The following is a 16,925-nucleotide window of genomic DNA, read 5'->3' as shown; positions in this document are numbered from 1 at the left end:
ATTGCCTTCTCTGCTCCAAACCCATCCTTCTTGCCAGCTGTGTGGAAATGGATCTGGGCCCTTTAAATTTCTGCCCTGCTAAGCCTGGCCAGCAGAGGGCGCTGGAGAGCCCCACTTCCTGGTTCTCAGCGCCCCCCAGGCTCCTGCAGCTCCTGCAGCCCCCCAGCTCTCACAGTGCACGGCCCCCTGCCGCTCCCCCAGCACCTCTTTGGAGGCAGTTCTGGCAGTTTTGACCTGAGGTGTCTCTCCAGAGGCGGCTCTGTGGTATCCTCCAGGGTGGATTTCTGGTAAGTTTTACAGGGTGGATTTCTAGCAAGTTCTACCAGCCTGGCACCAGGCCAAGCTTTTGCCATGTGGTGGGCCACAGCCATGTCCTGTTGCACAAAGTCTGGGGGGCGGCCCTGGGGGTGGTGTGTGTACGTACCTTGGGGGTCCTGACCCAGCTTTGCGGGGGGGGGGCTCCTCTCCATCTGGGGTAGGGGGTGCTTCCTTGGGGGCTCTATTCAACCCAGGCTTGGGGGGGGGTTGCTGCTCCTTAGGGCCTCCGTGTCAGCCATAGAGGGATACTTCCTTGACACAATTCTCTCGAGTTCTCTCTTATTCTTTCTAGCAGTCCCTTGTTAGTCCAATATTCTAGTTTAGTTAATAAGTTTTTATCCGGAACTTTCCCCAGTCAGATTACTGTGTGGTTTCTCCCTCCTGATTGGTCGCAAAGTGACTCACCCTGTGTGTTATAAATCATAGTTTGTCCATCCATGTTCACGTCGGTATTTCCAGTTTGGGGCTGTTATGAATAATTTGCTATGCATATTCTCACATGCACCAGGCTTTCTGTGCAATATGTTTTTATCTCTTGGATAAATGCTTTGAGTAGGGTTCCTTTGTGAAGGCCAGGCAAAGGGGCTTTCATTTTGCTTAGAGGGTGCTGCGGAGTCACTGGGAGTTCTGTGGGTTTTTTTTTTAAATTTTTAAATGTTTGTTTATTTTTGAGACAGAGAGGGAGGGAGGGAGAAAGAATGAGCGGGGGAGGGGCAGAGAGGGGGCACAGAAAATCCGCAGCAGATTCCATGCTGAAAGCACAAAGCCTGATGTGAGGCACAAACCCAGGAACCATGAGATCACTACCTGAGCCAAAGTGGGACGCTCAGCTGACTGAGCCACCCAGGCACCCCATGGATCTGTTTTTTTTTTTTATGGCAGTGATAAAATTTGATGTGGGCTCTAGAAGGACCTCTTGGCCTTGGGTGAGCGGGGGGTGAGCGGGGGACAAAGGTACTAGCTCTTAACAGCCTGGATGCAGGCGGCAGCTCAGCCTGGTGACCTTGTGCGTGTGACCCTGCTCCGTCATCTCTTTGTGAATCTGTGAAATGGGAATGTTCTCATGCTTCCCTAGGATGGTGGGCGGGACCAGATGGGATGATGCAGGCAGGGGCTTGGCACCGGGCAGGCACGGAGTAGGTGCCCAGTGGGCGGCAGCCAACATACCGTCGTTATTGGGTGCTTATGCTAGGTCCCAGGACCTCTCTGACACTCACGTCTGAATAGAGACCAAGAGCCCAGAGGGGTGGGAAAGTGTCTCGGTGCTCTGTCCAGAGGCACCTCTGGACCCAGAAAGGCTGGGACACAGCTGCCCTTTGCTGCCCGGTGCCTGGCGCTCTCTGACGCCCTCTGGTGCCTTTGCTCGGAGGAGTGGACCCTCAAGGTGGCCTTGGGTTCTGGGCTCTTTGCCCAGCCCCCTGACAGTTACCTCAGCTGGCTCCCTGCCAGGCTGAACCCTGAGCTCCTGCACCCCAGCTAGTCAGACAGCCATGATTAGGCAAATAAAATTTCCATCTGTTGAGGAATTTTTGAGAGTTATTACTGGCTATAAAAGCAATCGGAGGAGAAGGATGGATCTGAGGGGGTAAGTGCCTCTAATTATGTGCAGTAGTGACTTTTAAATAAGGTTGCAGATGTCCTTACCAGAGTGAGCCAGACCCCCATCGCTGTCTGGGCTGGAGGGGGTTGGGCTGGTGGGGTGGGTCCTCTTCAGTAGAGGCAAGAAGAAGAGGGGCGCTGTATTTGAATCTTGGGGGGTCATTATTGCATTTAGAAAGATCCAGGATGTAGAGGGCCTCCTACTGTGTCTGGCACACTGCAGGTGCTTAATGCATGCACGTTTCTGCTTTCTCTGCTTCCCTGAGACTGAGCCAGGCTCCTGGGCAGAGCAGCACTCTTGGGGCTGGGCTGTCGCTGTCACAGACTATGTGACCAGACCATGTAAGGTCGGAGTCTCTTGAGCTTCAGCCTTAAAATGGGACAATGAATTAGCAGGTGTCCATCCCAAAAGGACACTGGGTGAGAAGATTTTTGGGAATGTGGGTCCAGCGTCATTCTGTTACTAATATACGGCTTCCCTCTAGTCCTTGACTTGTTTTAACCCCTCAGCATCTGGGGATGGAGGAGGCATTGTGGCAGGGGGGGTTGGGGGGCTGAGGGCCTCAGCAGAGATCACCGGCTCCCAGGTGCCCCTGCTTTCTTGGGGGAGAAAGAGTTTTGGAAGTCTACCCCCTTCTTCACCTTATTTCTGATGCTTAACACAAGACTGTGCTTTGGGGGCACCTGGGGCTCCGGTGGCTGCTGGGGGCCAGCGGGGGCCAGCAGGGTGGGCGGTCTTGCTGGAAGGGACTCACACGTAGCTGAGTCCCCATGACTGAGGGTGGAAGGGAACTACCCCTCCCCGGAGAGAGGAGTTCACAGGGTCCAAACCCTCAAATGCTTGAAGGCACACAGTTCCCAGACTGCTGGACCCGGGGTCTTTTCATGGACACGCTGTCCCTCCTCGCCTGCCTCTTGGGCCCTTTAAAACCACGGACACATGCCTAGGCCCCCGCGGCCGGCCATGCTTTCATTCCTGAGTCAGCCGTAGAAAAGCCCATGTGTGTGGCCAGGAGCCATCAGGGGTGGCTCCGCTCTGGGCAGGTAACTCTCCCTGGGTCCCTTCCTCTCTGCCAGGAGGTTCCAGTAGGACTGATCAGCAGTGGTTTGCACTGGGCCTGGGGCCCCCTGGTGTCTGACCCTGGAATCACAGGCCTGGGGCTGAGGGTAGGAGGGCGGGGCCGGCGGAGCTGGTGGGGTGGGTTTGCACCAGGAGCTGAGCCCTCTGCCTGGCTGTGCCCATCAGCAAGGCCATCCCCCTGCACGTCCCCCAGCCCCTGGGTCCTCTCTGATGACCTGGTCACTCCGCCAACTGCAGAGGGGGCAATCTGGCTTCCAGCTGTGCTGCTGGCTGCGTGAGCTGGGCAGGACCCTGACCCTCTGCTTGTCCGGGCCACCAGGCTTCTCGCTCCTTCCCCTTGGTGGGCAGAAGTGGGGCAGGCCCTGGGGATGACCCCGGGGTCCTCCTTCCTGAAGGTCCCTCTGTCTTTCAGCAGCTCAGCCTCCCGAGGGTCCCCTGTGGACCCTCCTCCCCAGCCTGACGTCCGGTCCAGCCTCCCCGCCTTGTTTGAGGTGCATATGCTGCTGACCGCTCGTCAGACAGACCCGCTTGGTTTGCTCCCCCAATGTGGCCCGATGCCTGGGTTCTAATAGCTGGGTGTTTCTGTAAAAATTCTACGTGTCTCGAGGCCCTTATTCCTGCACCTTCGCCTGCCTGGCCCACTGGGGGTGTTCATGCAGAAATTGGCGTGTTAATAATCCCGGCAGCTGCCTCCACCTTCGGGCTTTCCGCTTAGCCTCCTGCAGAGGGCTGTGGCCTCTCTGCTCACACCCAGTGCCCGTGCCCGCAGCCCGGGATGGTGGCGGACTTTGGGCCCTCGGGGGCGGCAGCTGGGTGGACACTGGGAAAAGCCACCTCACGGAGACTTTGTGGCGCTGGTGGGTGAGCTGTGAGCCCCAGGGCTGCCAAGTTCTGGTCTGCTCCGGGGCGTGGTCCTGTGTTGGTGGTTTGTCTGGCCAGCCCCTCTCCCATGAGACAAGGGGCCGTTCTGAGGACCCACACACTGTCTTCACCCCAGCTCTGAAGGCTCTGTGACCTGCCCACGTCCTCCCCTCCACTGCTGTGGCCTCTGGTTGATGCAGCGAAAGGCCTTGAGCCCTGAAGGTTTGCCAGCTCTGTGCCGGGCACCTGCGTGCCTTATTTTATCGAGTCCTCACAACAGCCTTGCACGATACTGTGTCTGTGACGTCCCTTCAGATGACACAAGGACCAGCCTCATTCTGTGGGGTCAGAGGGCAGGGACCCAGGTGAGAACCTTCCAGCAGAGGACCAGGGGATGTGCTGAGATCCCATTGCTGGGAGTCTGCCAGCAGGGCTGGTGGCCCCTCTGTTCGGGTGGACAGAGAGGACCCTTCGCAGGTGGGAGGGACTGGACTGAGAGGGGTCTGAGGGGCCTCCACCTTTGGGGATCACAGGCCCCCGACTCTTGAATTCCCTGCTCCTTCCTGGAGACGGCGTCACTGACCCCACTTACAGGACGAGGCACCGAAACTCAGAAGCAGACACTTCTGTGCCCCCATCACCGGTTCCTCCCCTTTCTCCCACTTATCCCAGGTGGCCGGGTTCTGAGCAAGTCACCCTGGTGTATTGCTTGGTGGAGGCAGAGTGGGCCATTGGTGGCCTTGGAGGTGGGGAAGGGGGGCTTCGATCCGGTCAAATATTTCTCCACTTACTCTGCTAAGCACTTATATTCCCCTGAGCACCTACTGTGTGCCAGGCTCTGGGGGAGGAGATTTCTGCCCTTGGTGAGCTCACGGTCGAGTGTGGTGGATAGGGGGCTTGGCCTGGGGTTCCCAGCATCCAAATGAAGTCCTGGCCTTGCCCAGACTGAAGAATCAGTCACCTGGGGTGGGGTCTGGGCCTCTGTATTTGTCACAAGCCCCCTAGAGAATCACGGCTGAGACCCAGATTTAGGAACTGGGGACTCATAGTGCTCAGTGGCCAGTGGTGTGGCAGCTGGGGGGTCCAGCCAGAGGGCAGGAGGGAGGGGTGCCCTTGGGACCCAGAGTCGGTGGGGAGAGGGAGTCGACGGGATGCTTCCCCATGCTGTGAAAAGCAGTAGGCAAAGGGCAGTGAGTCGGGCTCTGCAGAGTATGTAGCAAGTGGCTTCCTACTGTCCTGGTCTGGTCGACAGGGACGTGGATTTTAGGACTAGGTCACGGCTGTCTCCCAGTGACTAGGACAGGGGCTGGCGTGGAGGAGAGGCTCACACGCTGTGAAGTGAACTCCGTAAGGCTGGACGGCCCTTCCTTGCCTTTAACCATAACCTCTGCTTGGGCGCTATGGACCAGACCCTGGTGCTGGACGCCTTGTGTGTGTTAACTCATCACACATCCCCGAGGACCTCAGGATGCAGACATGATGATCACACCCATTTGGCAGATGGAGAAACTGAGGCCCGGGGAAGCCCATCTCCGTGGCTGTCTCCCTGCTACCAGTTCAGGTTTTGCCTCTTTGGAGGGGTGTGCTCTGAGCCCAGGGCCGGTTATGCACATGCCATTATCCTTGCTGCCTCCACAGCGTGTGTAGACGGCCTGTCTGTACTGCCCTGGATGGTGCGGTCTGGCTCGCGGCAGACCAGCTGCCCAGACCTGATGCCCGTGTTCTCAGCCACTAGGCTCTCCTGCCTGCTTGGCCTGACAGCAGTTGTGAGTTCATCAAGTGACTTCGGCATCGTTTCCGGGGGCCCGGGGGTGAGGCAGAGGTCCCCCGGCTCCCAGGGAGCTAGCGCTCACCCCAGGTTTAGATCAGCCGCAGTTCACACAGCCGGCCCTCCTGCAGAGTAATTACTATAATTTCCCCCGCGTAACCCTCTGCTCTTGGGTGACATTGTGACCGGGATGCGAGGAGCGGGAGCTCTCCCTGCCCTTGTAATTGCGGCTTCGGAGACACCGCTGACATCTCCAGAGGGAGCTGGGGATCCGTGGCGTATGTCGGAGGCGACGCCTTTGAACTCTGGCTTTTTGACTCGGCTGCTCTGCAAATACCGTCGTGATTAATGAGCGGGAGCGTTGATTCACGGTGTCCCCGGGGCTGTGTTCACGTCCCTGGTCCGTTCTGGAGCCTCGTGGTCGCCCCGGGAACCGAGGGCGGCGCGTGGACCTGACTCGGTCGGGGAGAGAGGTTCCGGGCTCGCCAAAATCAGGCAGCGTGGGAGGGGCAGGGCCTGGCTGGAACGCGGGGCTCGCGGCGGCCTCCCCTCCCTTCTGCCCGGATGCGCCGTTCGGGAGGATGTTCTGATGATCCTCCCCCCTGGCTCAGGTGCCTTACAGACAAGCAGCAGCACGAGCAAGACTCATGACCCGGGTACCGACGGCTTCCCAGACACCCTCCTCCGCGCCTTGTAGGTGGGAGCGCATTTAACCTCCCGCCAGCCCCCACAGTGACGGTTCCCGACTCACAGAGGAGGGACCTGAAGCCCAGAGGGGGGGCTGACGGGAGGGCAGGGAGCCAGGAGGTGATAGAGCCCGGACTGGAGTCCAAGCAGGTCTCCAGCGCCAACCTTCTAAGCCTCCCGCCCTGCAAGTGGCAGAAGGTTAGGATTCCTGAGCGTGCAGTGTTTCTCCTCCTCCTGCTCCTTCCTCCTCCTCCTCCCCCCTCCTCCTTCCTCCTCCTCCTCCTCCTTCTCCATCTTCTCTTCCTCTCTCTCCTTCTTCTTCCTCATTAATCCATTTGTCTATTCATTCACTCACTCATTCATTCATTCATCCAGCCTTATTTATGGGTCCCTGTTATTGCCAAGCATTGTTCTAGGTATTAGGGATTCACTCTTGTGCAGACTTCCATTCTATCCTGAGCTTCCATTCCAGTTGGGGGAGACAAATCACAAAAGCAGACAAATGACAATTTCAGGTTGGGAGATCTGTGGAAGAAAATGAGCAGAAAGGGGATGCGGGGTGCTGGGAGGGGGAGACTAGCCAGCGTGGCCAGGGACAGGCTAGGCAGAGACTGGAAGGAAGCATGAGAACAGCACGCAGGAGAGATTCTAGGCAGAGAGAGCCGTGTGTGCAAAGGCCCTGTGGTAGGTGTGTTTGACGACCTGCAGGAGGTTGGTAGGATGTGATGCCAGAAAGCTGAGTGGGGAGAGGCAAGTCGGTGGGGGGGTGGCTCAAACAGGTGGGGAGGGAAAGACATGGTCTCGCTCCCACTGTTGAGGACAGCCTATTGGGGGTTGAGGCAGAGGCAGAGGCAGAGGGACAGGGTGGAGCTGTTGAGGTGGTACAGGGGAGAGATGATCCTGGCTGCTTAGACCGAGGGTGTTCTAAGGAGACTCTTCTTAGAAATCTCTCCTCTTGACCCCTCCTTGCCCAGCTGACTTCTGCGTGGCCCTCCCTCACAGCCAAGACCTTCCCTGCGCTCGTGCTGGCGTGAACTTGCCCACATTTGTGCTGTGCCCCCAGGTGCTGCTCTGCAGTGTCTGCTGGGCTGCCCGGTTCATTGGCCTCTCGGTGCTTTGGAAGCTCTTTGTTCTTTGGGTGTTGCAGGACGATCTGTGCACACTCTGTTTATCCTACTTAGGTGCTCAGTTTCTATTTTTGGCGCCTGCAGAAATACCTGCTTTGTGTGTAATCTGCTCCGTTACATCTCCTTGTTGTCTTTATTTATTTATCTTCCAAACAAGAGCCGCGCCCCACCCCTGCGCGCCTCCTGGCTCACTGGATTCCGTTGGCTGACACAGGGAGCAGCTAAGTTGTGTTACTGAAGCACTTGGGCTTGGCCTTTCCCCAGAGGCATGAACGCTCAGCGCGTCTGGCGGTGCCAGCGTCCCTCCAGCAAGTCTGGTTCTGGGAGGCAGGTGCACATGTGCATGTGATGTGAGGGTTAGAGAGTCAGGGAGGGGCTCTCTTTGGGGCAAACCGTAGGACTAGGCTCCGGCCCACACGCACAGGAGAGGAGGCCATCGGGGCGCTCGCAGAGTCGGAGGCGTAGCTGAAGGACCAGTTTGCAGAATCCAGGAAGGAACCACAGCCTTGCCCCAGCCAGCTTGGAATGATTCCACAGGACCGGAATTCCGGGTTGGTGGGGAGAAAGGGCATCTAACGGACGGGGCTTTGGCCGTGGGACCAGTCCCAGTTTGTGTTCAGGGCCTTGTGATCAATAGCCCTGCCAGGAGTGCATTTTGGAGGGCCGGTCAGCCCTGGGGGTGCCGGTATCCCAAGAAGAGGGGACAGACACCTGCTCGGCTGGCACAAAGGCCCAGTGTCCCCAGCAAGGACCTCAGAGGTGCACCAGCTGTCCTCGTCTTCAGGATGCTAAGGGCAGAGCCCCTCCCAGGGGGAACGTTCTAGAATGGAGCCACATCCCTCGAGTGGATGGTGGAGTGGAGGTCAGGGTCGACAGAGGTTCCCGGGTCTGGGGGAGATGGCGGCCACGCGGGCTCTGGCTGGGCCTTGAGGGCTGGGGGGTCTTGAGAGGCTGGGGGAGGCATGCTCTGGGCGAGGCTCACTGCTCAGGCCAAGTGCCAGAGGCCTGCCGGCTCTCGAGGGGGTGGGGAGCAGATGGTGAGTCACTGTGGGACAGTGGGAAGTGCTGCTGGTGCTGCAGACCGAGCGTCACTGAACCCCAAGGAGTTCAGACTCCGGAGGGGGACGGCGTCCGGCTGGGGCGGAGCAGGGGGAGGACTGCTTTGGGGGAGCACTCACTGAGTACCTACCCCCCGCTAAGCGCTTTTTTGTGGCCTATTCAGCCTTGACAGCAGTCCTACTCCATAGTACTGCTATCTACTCCTCCGACACAGAGAAAGAGAGGGGCTCAGAGAGGTTAAGTGACTTGGTCAAGGTCACACAGCCAGCAAATAGCCAAGAGGGGCTTTGATCCCAGGCTCGGCCAACATTACCTACTTGTCTGGGTTACAGACTCATCAGCTGTGAAGTCAGGCAGCCTGCTGACCTGCTCTGGACTTTGGCCCCAATTATTTTTCTTCCTCCATTTTCTTAGGCACCCCCGAGCATGACTGTGGGCAGGCAGGGGTGGCCAGTGTAGGGGCAGGTTCGGGCGGGCCCAAGGAGACTTTCTCCTTTTTTTCCTCCCTCCCTTCCCCCTGCAAAGAGCTGGAACAAAGCTGGCAAAACTGGAGTCAGCAGAAAAGTCTAATTCTCACCTTAGACACATTTGTCACTGATAGATACTCACCCAACATCTAGACTTTCCTTCTAAATGCAGGTCAGAGCCCAGTCCTGCCCTGGACATGGGGACACCAGCCCTGTCGTGAATTCACTGTTGCGTTTTATTAAAAAATTTTTTTTTCTTATGTTTTATTTGTTTTTGAGAGACAGGGAGAGACAGCATGAACAGGGGAGGGGCAGAGAGAGAGGGAGACACAGAATCCGAAGCAGGCTCCAGGCTCTGAGCTGTCAGCACAGAGCTCGATGTGGGGCTTGACCCCCTGGACCATGAGATCATGACCTGAGCTGAAGTCAGACGCTCAACCGACTGAGCCCCCCAGGTGCTCCCCCTGTTGCGTTTTAGACAAGATGGTTCTTGTCTGTAGGCCTCAGTGTTTCTACCAGAAACATGGGAGCGATGGTACTCAGGTGGGGTACCCAAGGGCATATGGGGGCCATTCACCCTCCAGGAAAGACAGAGTGTGAAACAGCCAGGTGCGAGAGAGCAGAGGGAGTTGGTGATGGGGGGTCTGCTGCCCCTGCTTTGGGCTGGCCAGCTGTCGCTGTAGGGGGGCAGCTGTGGCCAGATCCTTGGATCATTTTAAGAAAAGCGGGGGGCGCCTGGGTGGCTCAGTCGGTTAAGCGTTCGACTTCAGCTCAGGTCATGATCTCATAGTTCGTGAGTTGGAGCCCCATGTCAGGCTCTTTGCTGGCGGCTCAGAGCCTGGAGCCTGCTTCAGATTCTGTCTCCCTTTCTCTCTGCCCCTCTCCTGCTCCCATCCTCTCTCTCAGAAATAAGTTAACATTAAAAAATTAAAAAAGAAAAAAGAAACACCAGAGATCTGAATTGCGCTCCAAAATATTTCAAAATTTAAATGTTAGCAGCTTACTTAAGACATTTGGGGAGAAAATTGTGTAGGCCAATGAAAGCAGGTTCACGGGCTGCCATTGGCCTGGGGATCACCCGCTGGCCATGCCGGGACTGGGTCATCTGGGTTTCTTCCAGCTGGAGGAGAAGCAGCTACATTTAGCATGCATATAAATAAAAATCAAGTATTTGCCTTCTAGATATATTGATTTGTATTTATTGATGAGCCTGAGGTTTATCACGTGCAGCTAAGCTCAGAAATGATGATAGGGTGGAGACCTCTTGGAGAAACTTTAATCACAGATTAGGAATCCGTGGGCCTGCACCTCTCTCTCCCTCTGGATTACTTGCTGCCTCTTATGTTTGTCTTTAATCCTTTCTGCCACAGACACAGCCTAGCTTGGTTTCTATGGCAACAGAACATGCTACCTTCTTCCCTTGAATATTTGTGTATTCAGAGAGAGAAAAGCGGGGCGGACGGCCTTGACAATTCCCTCACCGGGACAGCAGACCCGGGGACTTCTCCGTTGTACCTTTGCAAGATCATGGGCGGGACGGGTTTATTTGAAGCCCGTGGGCAGCCCGAGAGCAAGATTTCTCAGCTCTCAGGAATTTTCGAGATCTCCCATTAGAGCCATTGACTCAATCACATCAGCTACTGTTCCCAGCTTGGAGAGTGCTTGTGCATCTATTCAAGTTATCCAGAGAGCAGTTGGTGTGTTGGTCCTTTTTAGGGTGGGCTTGGGAGAGACCAAGACAAGCCAATGGGGTTAGAAGAGGATACGGGGGTCACAGTGGCCAATGAGCTGAGCAGGGTGCTCTGGTCATTCTCACCATGCACAGTGAAGCCAGGAGGGCCCAGAGATGGGGGGGGCGTGGCTGCACTGGGGCTGGGGTGCGTGATAACTATCAGCTCCAGGCAGGGACCAGGAAGAAGAGGGAAGTGGGTAAGGGACAACCCTGGAGTCCGACTGCCTGAGTTCAGATCCTGGCTCCATCACCGTGAGGCTGTGGGTCTTGGGCAGCTCACTTAACGTCTCTGAGCTTCTGCGTATTTGTAAAATGAAAACTAACTTTGTCACAGGTTATCATAAGAACCGAGAATGCACGCGTCACACATACAGAATATAGGTCAGCAAACTTTTTCTGCAAAAGGCCTGATGGTTTGGGCAAACTTTTCAGGTTTTATGGGTCACATCATCTGCCAAACTCATCAAGTCCGCTGTAGTGATTTGAGAGCAGACATAGACAATATGTAAATGATGGACGTGGCTGTGTTCCAGTAAAACTTTATTTATAGATCTTGGAATTTGAATTTCATATACTTTTCATATGTCACAAAACAGTCTTCTTTTCCTGATTTTGCCCCCACCTGTTTAAAAGCACAAAACCCACTCCTGGCTCGTCGGCCGCGTAAAGCAGGCAGTGAAGCGGATTTGGCTGGTGGGCCGCGGTGTGCTAGTCCCGGTGTAGGATAATGCCGATCACAGGGTCCTTGACTGTTGGTCACTGATACTACCTTTATCTTCGCCATGATTCTTTTCATCTTAGGAGGGTGGATTGGAGGCAGGAAGATGGTTGGCCCAGAAAGAGGGGACTTGGGCCAGGGGAGGAAGGGTGCATAATAACCACACTCAGGAAGGGAAGGTGTTACCCTGGCGGGGTGGGGCGGGGTGGGGTGGGTATCTTCCGCTATTCGTGGGCAGAATTGACAGGGAGGTGGATTTTTGGCTCTGAGGCCTCCGGCACCTCCAGCAGCCCGTTGGAACAGACTGCCTTGGGCACAGTGAGCTCCTGTCGCCGGAAGAGCCCAAGCAGAGGCCAGAAGCCCCTGACACGCTGCCGGGGACGGTGGCTCGCAGGATCAACGGACACTGCGTGGGGTCTGAGCTAGGTTCCTGCAGCTCCGGCCAAGTGGGAGCAGGGCTGGGGAGATGCTTCCTGTTTCCTGTTTCCCCATGATCCCTTTTTCCTAATACTCCAAGCCCCTTGCCCTCTTCCTTCTTCGTGAACAATCCAGTGATGTGCATGGGGCCAGCACTGCTTCCACTTAAGTGGGAGGTCCAGGTGGAGAGCCCTGGCTGGGTGGGGAGGCGTGCTTGGTGGAGACACAGGGACGGGGGTCTGGGGTCCTGGGTCCAGTCCCAGCTCTGCTGCTTCCTGCCTTTGTGCTCCTTATTTAACCTCTCTGAGCCCCTGTTTCCCCATCTGTGAAGGGGAGGGACAGGGTCTCCCTGACAAAGTGCTTGTTACTGTATGTAAAATGCCTAGTGTGGATACTGGGCGGGCAGTAAGTTTTCAAACAGTGTTTACATGTCCTCCGCAGTCCCTGCCGCTGGTCCCAGGGCTACTGGGTGGCCTGGGAGGGTCAGAGAGGAGCCTGTCCTCTGGGATGTGATCTGTCCACCAGCAGTGTGCTGTCGGGGAGCCCTCCCCCTAACCTGGGATGCTGGCATCTTCGCGGAGGGATGGGGTAGGGCAAGGAGGCTGGGCCTCCCACAAGCCAGGGGACCTTCTCCATCGAGAGGCAGAGACGTTCACCCTGAGCAGGGGGTCTGTGGTCCTCAGGGTGACCTCCAGACAGCCCAGAAGGTCAGAGTGGTCTTCCTCCTGCACCTGTGGGGCCACTGCACCCTGGGGCCTGGGGGAGGGACAGTGCCGGGGAGACTAATGGGTAGAACAGATGCGTTCACCTGACGCAGCCCTGTGCCCACAGGTGGAGGCAGTCTGGGGTCGTCCCTCCCCCTCATCTCTGCTTCGTGTCCTGGGCCCTCTGCATGAGTGACTTGCATGGGGAATCCCATGAATCCTCACAAGCACCCGGTGATGGTGCGTAACTGCTACCCCATTTTATGGATGAGCCGACTGAGAGCCGAGGTCAACCTGTGCGGGGCCACAAAGGAGGAAGTTGGTCAGTTGGGCTTTTGCAGCTGGGTCTGACTGCAAGAGCCTCACCCCTCGGCCCAACACCCCCGGCCGCCATCACCTGTCCGCTGGCACTGCAGTCCACAGTGTGCAGTGCAAGCCCCGGTCACGGGAGTAGCCAGTGCCTCTGGGGCGGCTCCTCCGCCCCCCCGGTCCGGGTCACAGCGTAAAACCATAAATGCCCTCTTACATTTTTAATCTTACAATCCTCACAACCTCTCTATGAGCTATTCCCGTTTCACAGATGAGAAAACTGAGGCACAGAGAGGTTATGTAACTTGCTTGAGGTCACAGAGCTAAACTGCAGAGCTGGGATTTGAACTCAGGAATCCTCACTCCGAAGCTGGTTCTCACTCTGTTCTCTTCCCTTGAAACTGGACCGTAAAGTGCTTAGCGTATCATCAGCCTCAGAAGAGCTAACACGATAAACGCAAACATCCAAGGCCAAGGGGCCGGCATGAGTTTGTTTGGAGGCTGGTGAGTCGGACTCACTCTGGACTTAGCACTCCCTTCTGTGTGATGGGGGCACGATCCTCTACCCACCGTGCCTCACAGTGTGGTTTGCGCGGGCAGAAACCAGCCCCTTCTGCTACAGCGTGACAGACGTGTGCCACAAAGTCACCGGGCAGTGCAGAATTGCACAGTAAAAACCACAGGGTTTATGGGAAAACGGGGATCAGCACGATACCCCAAAACGTGGTCGGTGACGCACAACATGGGCAGGAATGTAATGAAGAGGCAGCCGAGTTCCATCCATGGTGAGGGTTGGGAAACCCACGTGTCACTTCATCTTGCAAAAGACCTCCAGTTTGCATGCGGGAGTCACACCCACTCTCCCTGCCGGCTGTCCGCCCTGCTCCCACACCTGTCACCCCGCGTACAGGAGGAGGGAGGAGCAGGAAAGAGAGAAGCAGCCCAGAGAGAAAAAATACAGAACAGGCTGGGTCGGAAGCAGGGAGGGGGCGTCAGGCTGCTGGTGAAATGGCAGAAGGAAAAGTCACGGGAAATAAAGTGGAGACTTACAGCTGCAGGTGCGGGGGGGGTCAGGCCCACTGGCCCGTGAGGCGTGTGGTCTTGTGTGCCCCAGGCTGCCCTGTTGGGCTGGTGTGGTTTTCTGTCCCCCCCCCCCACCGGTGTTCCTGGCGGACGGAATGATGCCCCAGCCAACAGGACCTCTGCGCAGCGCTCGAGCTGTTCCCGCGGATCCGGGTCCCCTCGGAGCATGTCTGCGTTTTCAAAGCACGTGTGACAGCAGAACTGACTACACGCGGGAAGGTCAGGAGTGAGGAGTGGCCGGGTCCTTCCTAACCAGGGCCTTCCTTGTAAGCTGCGCCTCACCCTGGAAGACGGCCTGGCCCTCTGCAGCGCGGGGCTAGGATGGTCTCGGGGACCCGGGCGAGGCTGACCCTCGGGTAACACCTGCCCCTTGTTGACCTCCGGAAGCTGGTCTTTTGGAATCTCAAGGGGCCACGCTGGGGTCTGCAACAACCCCCGTCCCGCCCGTGCGTGTGCAGCTCCCTGAACTCTCTCCCGTTGGGCCAGTAAGTCCCGAAGACTCGGGGGGTCCGGGAGTCTGGGGTCTTTCTGTGATCAGAGTTCCTCTGCCGCAGAGCTTACAGTGGGGCCTTCAAGTGAGTAATGAGGTCTCGTATGTGGCTCCTCCCTGGAGCAAAGAGAAAAAACAAGATTGCCTGGAATTTATTAGTCTAATTACATTTTCCTAATGTGGTTGACCCCCGCGCACAGCAGGACTCTTATCAAAGCCGCAATCGTGCGAGCATTATCGGAGTTTTAATAAGAGTCAATTGGTCCTTGCTGCGTCGGACCTGTCGGCGTCATCCCCAGAGCCCCTCAGGGAGGCGGGGAGTTCGCTGTCTTTGCCGGAATATTATTTACAGCAGTAACAAGGATTAGGGGCTTGTTTTATGTGCTGCGGAGAATGTCTTTGTTCCGGAGGCTTCCGGCCACCAGCCGAGGAAGCCGGGAGAGCCCTGGGCTGGGAGCCGGGCTCACCACTCACCGCGCCTTGCTGTGTGAGCTGCGGCAGCCGCCTTGCCTCTCTGATCCTGCTGCACGAAATGAGAGTTCACCGCCCGGGAAGCACTTCCTTTGCACACAGCAAGTGTTGAGTGTGGGCTGTGTCAGACGGGATGTGGCGGCCACCGGGCTCCACCTCCACATCCGGAATGAGCGTTTCTTCAGTGCCAGGTTCTGCCCTCCCTAACCCAGCATGGGAGACAGTCTCCTCTGGTGGAGAAGAGACGGGACCGCAGGGGCTCAGAATTTCCGCTCTCCCATCGGCTGTGTGGCGTTGGCACCATTCTTGGCCTTTCTGAGCTGCAGTTTCCCTGTCTGTAAAATGGGCAGAAGAAGAGGGCCTCTCTCCTAGGGTTTGTGAGGGGATCAAATGAGGGAATCCTTGCAAAACGCGGAGGACCGTGCTCGGCCCGTGCTTCGCAGAGGCTGGCTGTGGTCCGGTGAACCGACGTCTGAGTTTCTGTTTTCTACTTCCTAACGCGGGGGACAGGATATCGCCTCCACAGGCCATTTGGAGGGCACGGTGGGATTGCGTTTGTGCATCGGCGTTGCGGTCTTCTGGTCCCCGCAGTCACCCCAGCAGTGTGTCTCCGCCCTGTTTCAGACAAGGGCTGTCCTTGGTGCTCAGTCCTGCCTGGCGTCCTGGTCGTCACTAGCTCACGCGGCCGAGCCAGGGTAGGGGGGTGGGCTGTCTAGTCCTCTGCTATGTCCTCAGGGCCAGACACGGTGCCTGGCACGTAGCCGGTGCTCAGTAAATAGCAGACGGACATCCCTGCCTGCATGGAGCTTACGGGCTGTGGATGGTGATGAGCGTAATGTGGAAAAACAGAGCAGGGGTTGGGGACGTAGCGAGGCTGGAGAATATACAGGGAGGTTTGCAATGTTACCTCCCCAGGGATTTGGGAAGTCCTGCTGAAAAGTGCTTGAGTAGAGATTCTAAGGTGATAAAGGAGCAAGGCGGGCAGCTGTCTGGGGGAAAGGGTGTTCTGGCTGAAGGAACAGCAAGTGCAAAGGCCCTGAGGTAGGCACATGCGTGGAGTGTTTGAGGAACAGAAGGGAGCTGGAGATCCTGGAGTGCAGTGAGCATCCCCTGCTCTGACATCAGCTGAAGGCACCAGAGTCTAGGCTGGAGGGAGGCAGCTGAAAGGAGGCTGAGGATTCTTGGGAATCTTGCTGCTGGTTTGTCTATTTCGTATCTGGCAACCAGTGTCTGTACTTAAATGTATCTCCCAAGTCAGGCTCTGCCTTCCCATTTGACATGGCCTCTAGCCCTCCTCCTTTACCTGTTTGTAGGCAGGAGGCCTGGCCCTAGAGCCTGGGGGGGGGGGAGGCCAGAGGCCTCCTGGTTCCGGGAAATGCCTTCCCCCGAGAGTTCCAGGAGGTCCGCCCTACTCGCTCCTTGGGAAGGGCTTGTCTGGTCAGAGCAGAATTAAGTCTGACTCTCAAAATACAGGAGGGCACACTGAGGCCACATGGGGCAGGGATTGGCCAAGTTCACCCAGTGAAATAGAGACCTGGGACTGACATCAGGCAGGAAGTCAGGGTCCAAGGGGTCCAGGCGGATGGGGGGCAGAAACGGGGGTCCCCTACTGATTGGCTCCTGCAGCCTGAGTTATCTCTGCCTGGCAATGGAGGGAAGGGAGTTGGCTCTTAGGATGCGAGTGACCCTGAAGCTCCTTACCAGCCCTGGACTGGGGAGGTGGGAGGTTCTAGAAGGAAGTCCACACAGAGGTAGCGGAGGCCAGTATGTCCAGTCAGGGCTCTGCCATCAGCATGGAAAGCTCAAGGGGACCCAGAGGTGACACCCAAAAGGTGTCACCCAGATTAGAAGTGGGCTGTCCCCTGCCAGGCCCCCCCCCCCCCCCCCCCCCCCCCCCCCCCCCCCCCCCGCCACCAATGAGAGCTAAATCTGATAGTCGCTCCAGACCCAGACCTCATCCTGATTCCACACAAAAGGGATACCCTCTGTCTCCCGGCTTGCCTCAACTCCATGTCCCCATCTGTGTTTGAGGAC

This window comes from Suricata suricatta, chromosome 8, assembly GCF_006229205.1.
Source record: "Suricata suricatta isolate VVHF042 chromosome 8, meerkat_22Aug2017_6uvM2_HiC, whole genome shotgun sequence".
NCBI lineage: Eukaryota > Metazoa > Chordata > Mammalia > Carnivora > Herpestidae > Suricata > Suricata suricatta.
This window is presented reverse-complemented; position numbering follows the sequence as displayed.